Source organism: Phyllobates terribilis, unplaced genomic scaffold (genome assembly GCF_046119375.1).
Source record: "Phyllobates terribilis strain yellow unplaced genomic scaffold, ASM4611937v1 Scaffold_2__4_contigs__length_985480577, whole genome shotgun sequence".
NCBI lineage: Eukaryota > Metazoa > Chordata > Amphibia > Anura > Dendrobatidae > Phyllobates > Phyllobates terribilis.
In genome coordinates this window covers 703,089,405-703,096,042 of record NW_027362762.1, presented here as the reverse complement: position 1 = coordinate 703,096,042, position 6,638 = coordinate 703,089,405, and positions in this window count along the sequence as shown.

Sequence of the window (6,638 nt, the reverse complement as noted above, 5' to 3'; positions counted from 1 at the left end):
TGGATAATGCTCTCGTTCATCTTCATTGTCGACATCCACCGAATCATCACTTTTGTATAATTTATACTCTCCAGGCATTCTATCCATCACACGGGAATTTAGCAGAGCTACGTCATCGTTCTTGGGACAGAGAATAGCATAGGAAGAGGCTATCTCAACACTGCTTGGTCGTTCACATCTATTTCAACGCGTTGTCCAAAAACATCACTTACGATGCAGTCAGTGCACAATATGTCTTCTGGTATTTCAATAATGTCTTCTCCAAGGTTATATTCATTGCTAAGTTCACCATTCCCAAGTTTAAGAAGCCAGTTGCTGTACTCTGGGTCAGAAGATCGCATGTTGTTAATTAGTTGCAGTTTATTAAACTCTTTCCAAAGGTCTGACATTTTTAGGGTTGACTCGATAATATTTGTTCTTGTTCCATTCGGTACAACTGGAAGGCATTGCCTAAAATCTCCGCCAAGGACAAAAACTTTACCTCCAAAAGGAATTTCATTTTTTTCAGCAATATTTGTAGTCATAACTTCACACAGAAGTCTGTCAATTAAGCTCAAAGCATATTTAGGCGCCATGGTGCACTCATCAAGTATCAAAAGATTTGCACTGTTCAACTGTTTTCCTGCAAATGTGTCTTGTTTGATTCTGGAAACGGAGATTTCATTGACCGGAACCGGTATCCCAAAGAGTGAATGCATAGTGCGACCTTCTCTTAAAAGGTTTGCTGCAATACCTGTTGTAGCCGATGGCAATACGACTTTTCCTAACCCTCTAATGTGATGCATTAAAACTTCATAGAGGTATGTTTTACCGCTGCCTCCAGGACCGTCAATAAAGAAACATTTTGGCATTGGATCGGCTTGGTTTTCTACAGCGCTCACAATAGTGTCATATGCAATTCGTTGTTCTTGATTTAAGGAGTTTTTCTTCTCTGTTGCCAACAATAATTCATAAGCTTCGTCATACTCTTGAATTTGTGCAACTTGACTTGTAGGCTGTGGCAAATTAAAGTCTGAAAATGTTTTTCCATGCAGTAGTAGGATATTTTGGATATCTTGCATGGCATAAGATTCGCAATTGTGACAATTTCCACTTTTGTTGTGAAGACGTAAGCAGTAATCTTCAATTATATGTTCTTTGAAATTTGTCCAAAGTTGATCCGGATTTGTAGGCGGTCCAAAGACACAAATCTAGGCAAACACTTCACGAAGTTTCTTAGGCATATGTAGGGTAACTGCGTCTTCTAAAGTAAGTGTCCACATAGTATCATCCAATAGAAGTCCTAAAGCCAAAGTTGCAGCTTTAAATGTATCGTGCACTACTCCATTAACTGTTTTCAAATCTTCGTAACTTCTAGCTCCTTTGACATGCAGTAGTAACAGCCGAAGGCAATATCTTTCTTGATCCTTGACACTAACAGTATACATGCTTCCAATTATTCTGCTAAGTCCTCGTTGTATAGGCTTCCAAGTTTTATTCCAAACGTAATGCTCTGGAATCTCTCGATACAAATACTGCCTTGCGTTTTCGTCACGTTGGTTCAGCAAAAAACATTCCATTAATGTTGACGTTGTGCTTAAATTTTTGGAGACATCTTCGACTTGAGCATTTTCAAAGAAATAAAGCTGTTGTTGATTTGGTAAATGAATAGCTAAACGTATAATGGCATGGGACTGTGAATGCATTGGAAATGCAAATATTCTCCAAGCAGCTTCTGGAGCACTGACATATCTTGAGTCAACAAACCGTGATGATTCATCGTGATTGACTGTTTTTTGTTGGATTTCGACGTAGCTTTGTCATGTCCCTTGTAGATGTACTTGAAAAGATATTTAACACTTTTTATTGAAGCGCAGATTTCAACGTTGATGTGACAGTTGTAGCGTTTTAATAAGTACGGGTTGTATGGAACCATCCATGAGTTATTTATAATCTTTTTGTTGTGTACAATGTTATCAATCAGTTGTCTCCGGTAGGATGGGTAGCCGTCCAAATCTTTAACAGTGTGCTGTCTCAACTGCTTTGGAAACCCTTTTGTTCACTTTCCGTTTTCCATGCATGGACTTTTTGGATTTGCTACCCCGCATGGGCCATGAACCATATTACAGATTACAATATTATACAATTCAGGATACTTTTCTTGGTTAGGAATTTCAGCCCACACTATGTTGTCAATTTCGTCCTCCGTGCGAAACTTGGAATCCGCGTCTAAAATAATTAGTATATGCGCATGTGGGAGACCTCGTTTCTGAAACTCTATGACGTGTACCATTGCTACGACTGTTCCAAAAAAGGCCTTTTTTGATGTCTTCTAAAAGGCTGCTGAGTTTTAGTCGAAATACGCGTGCAACTAAGTCCGGCCTGTGTTCAACTTGCTGCCAGGGTTGTAGATTTTCTGTGATTTCCGGCCATTTAGGATTACAGGTCATTGTTAAAAAAATGTCAGGTCTTCCATACTTTGTTACTATTGCCATTGCATCTTGATAACGCTGTTGCATGTTGCGGGGGCTACCTTCAAAGGACGACGGGAGAATTACTGTTTTTCCTATTGGAATTCCTTTTTGAATGGATTGTTTTTGCAAATGTTCTTGAAGAACGCAGTAGTCTTCAACTTTAAGTTGTTTTTGGTTCCTTCGTATGAAATTGAGCCGATTTGCTTCAATTTTTACGTATGCGTCTACTAAGTACTGTTGTGTCAGTTTCCCACCGTTTAAAATAGGATTGAAGTAATTTCGCACAGACAGAAGAAAACTGTAGTACTGTAGTTGTGTAATTCTTCTTGAAGTTCCTTGCTGGTGTAGGTTTTCATGCCAGCCTTGATCACCGCTTGGAAAGAATAGCGGATACAGAAGAGCATCAAGGTTGCTGTGCAAAATGCTAATCCGTTGTGTTTTAGGAACGAAAGAGTTGTTTTTGTCTGGCTTAAGATGGACTAATATATCTCTTTGAAAAGGAGGCTCTCCATCATCGTTTTGAAAAACAACTGCGACCTCACTTACACGTGGTTTGTTGTAACATCGGGGATCTTGTTGACGTTCTTGTTTAATGGCCATGATAATAGAAGGCATTTCCGTCCCATTTTGTATAGCTCTCTGTTCCTCTTCAGCTTCAACGTCTTTTAGCATGCGATATGCGGCAGCAAATGGGCTGATTGTTTGTAAATGTACGGCAATTAGGTTCATCAGTTCTGCATTACACTTTTCATTTTCTTTTCGGTTCATCCTTTGTTCTGTAGCCTCATTTGGATCAAAGATGTATAATTGTGCAAATGTTGGTGGTTGTCCTAGTTCTGGGTGAAGTGTTCCAGTACGGTGGTAGATCTGGCCATGAATTTTAAAACAATACGGTCCGAATCCTGGGGGCGGTGCAATGTTGGCACCAAATGAAGCAAAGGCATGAGAACTGTTGATACTTCTGATATTTTCCATAAAATTTCTACTGTGTTCATGCGTTCCTTTCATCAACTGCTCAAACAGATCTGAGTAGTGACATCTTGGTAGCATTACTTTTCCTTTTTGGCAGCATTGAGTAAACTGATTGTCAGATGGTTTTTCCTCGATAAAATTCATAGATTCGCATTTTGAACAAACTACATTCATCTTCCCACAGTAGTGTTGAATAATGTTAGTTTCATTGTCTGTTACGTAACGTGCAAGTTGTTGAATGTTCTGCTGGGTTTGCCTTAGTTGGTAGAGCATTCGTTTTTGATAAATTTGTCGATCGTGTTGTTATCGGTTTGTCCTGGATTCTAGAGATTCATTGAGACGACATTGTGTATGGGATTCCGCATTATGTTCCTGTCTAGCCGTAGTGTGTTGCGGTGTTTCCCGTTCACGATGTTGTCTGTGAGATTCCGCATCCTGTGCTTGTCTGGCGGCAGTGTCTTGTGGTGTCTCTTGTTTCCGACGTTGTCTGTGAGATTCCGCATCCTGGGCTTGTCTGGCGACAGTGTGTTGTGGTGTGTCTTGTTCCCGGCGTTTTTGTTGAGATTCCGCATCCTGGGTTTGTCTGGCGGCAGTGTGTTTTGGTGTCTCTTGTTCCCGACGTTGTCTGTGACATTTGGCATCCTGGGCTTGTCTGGCGACAGTGTGTTGTGGTGTCTCCTGTTCCCGACGTTTTCTGTGAGATTCCGCATCTTGGGCTTGTCTGCCGGCAGTGTGTTGTGGTGTCTCCTGGTCCCGAAGTTTTCTGTGAGCTTCCGCATCCTGGGCTTGTCTGCCGGCAGTGTGTTGTGGTGTCTCCTGGTCCCGAATTTTTCTGTGAGCTTCTGCATCCTGTGCTTGTCTGGCAGAAGTGTGTGGTGTTGTCTCCTGCTTCCGAATTTTTCGGTGAGCTTCCTCATCCTGTGCTTGTCTGCTGGCAGTGTGTTGTGGTGTCTCCTGTTCCCGGCTTTTTTGGTAAGATTCCGCATCCTGGGCTTGTCTGGCAGCAGTGTGTTGTGGTGTCTCCTGTTCCCGGCGTTTTTGGTGAGCTTCCGCATCCTGAGCTTGTCTTGTGGCAGTGTGTTGTAGTGTCTCCTGTTCCCAGCGTTTTTGTTGAGCTTCTGCATTCTGGGCTTGTCTTGCGGCAGTTTGTTGCGGTGTCTCCTGCTCCCGTCGTTTCTTGTGATATTCTGCATCCTGGGCTTGTCTGGCGGCAGTATGTTGCGGTGTCTCCTGTTCGCGGCGTTTTTTTTTGAGCTTCTGCATTGTGGGCTTGTCTGGCGGCAGTGTGTTGCGGTGTCTCCTGTTCCCGGCGTTTTTGTTGAGCTTCGGCATCCTGGGCTTGTCTGGCGGCAGTGTCTTGCGGTGTCTCCTGTTCCCGGCGTTTTTTGTGAGCTTCTGCATCCTGGGCTTGTCTGGCGGCAGTGTGTTGTGGTGTCTGTTGCTCTCGACGTTGTCGTTTTCTTGCTGCTTCTGCTGCTTTTCTGTCTTCCTCCGTGGCGTATTTTCGTTTACGACCCATTATAAAACAGGAAACATAAATAAGTATCTGTTCAGCGCGCTGTCACTGGCAGAACGTGTTCAGTAAACCTGACTGAAGTCCCTCGCACAGTGTGACAGAAGTCCCTCGCACAGTGTGACAGAAGTCCCTCGCACAGTGTGACTGAAGTCCCTCGCACAGTGTGACTGAAGTCCCTCGCACAGTGTGACTGAAGTCCCTCGCACAGTGTGACTGAAGTCCCTCGCACAGTGTGACTGAAGTCCCTCGCACAGTGTGACTGAAGTCCCTCGCACAGTGTGACTGAAGTCCCTCGCACAGTGTGACTGAAGTCCCTCGCACAGTCTGACTGAAGTCCCTCGCACAGTCTGACTGAAATCCCTCACACAGTGTGACAAAGAAAACCTGCTCAGTACGTTATGAGCATTTTGTGAGTCACATGACAAATGGGCGGAGTTAGCCGTGCTATCTCCCGAAGGTGGCGTAGATATTTCAAATGTTGGCGTAATTGGCCGGAGAGCGTGTTTAAATTTGGAGCGGAAATCTGTGATTGGTCGCGGGCGGCGTCCGCGACCAATCATAAAAGCAGGTTTTAAATCTCGCGCGCCGTGTTACTAAGCAGCTGACAGTATGTTTGAATTCAGCGTTAAAATCTCTGATTGGTCGCGTCAAGAGAGCGCGACCAATCAGCGTATCGTATTGGTGAGGACCGGGGAGCGGCTGCCTGTGCGGCTACTTCCGCTCCGAGAACCCGGGACATGAGCGGGCGCTGGCAGCAGAAGTATCCGGACTCGCAGCGCCGCTCCCCGGTCCTCCCTTCACACCCTAGCCGCTGATCTCCCCACAGCATCCGAATAGTGCTCCAAAGGTCCTGACATTTTTATTCAAAATCGCTGATTGGTCGCTGGCGCTGCCCGCGACCAATCACCGATTTGGGCGCCACATTTAAATAGCGTCCGCGACCAATCAGCACAGCGGAGTTTAAATGTGGAGCCAAGATCGGTAATTGGTCGCGGCCGATATTTGAATGTGGCGCCCAAATCGGTGATAGGTTGCGGGCAGCGTCCGCGACCAATCAGCACAGTAGTGTTTATCTTTTGCGGCAAGATCAGTGATTGGTCGGGGGCCAAGACCGCGACCAATCACCGATTTGTGCGGCACTTTTAAATAGCGGCCGCGACCAATTGTATGTCAGCGCCGCTCCCCGGTCCTCCCTTCACACCCTAGCCGCATGGATGTCAGCGGCGCTGCCTGTGCGGATAGTTCCGCTGCGAGAACCCGGAACATGAGCGGGAGCTCGCAGCTAAAATATCCCGACCCGCAGCGCCTCTTCCCGGTCCTCCCTTCACACCCTAGCCACTGATGTCCCCACAGTATCCACATGGTGTTAGAAAGGTCCGGACATTTGTGTTAAAAATCGCTAATTGGTCGCCGACGCTGTGCGCGACCAATCACCGATTTTGGCGGCACATTTAAATAGCGTCCGCGACCAATCAGTACAGCGGTGTTTAAATGTGGAGCCAAGATCGGTGATTGGTCGCGGCCGATATTTAAATTTGGCGCCCAAATCGGTGATTGGTCGCGGGCAGCTCCAGCGACCAATCAGCGATTTTTAACACAAATGTCCGGACCTTTGTAACACCATGTGGATACTGTGGGGACATCAGCGGCTAGGGTGTGAAGGGAGGACCGGGGAGCCGCGCTGCAGGTCGGGGTAC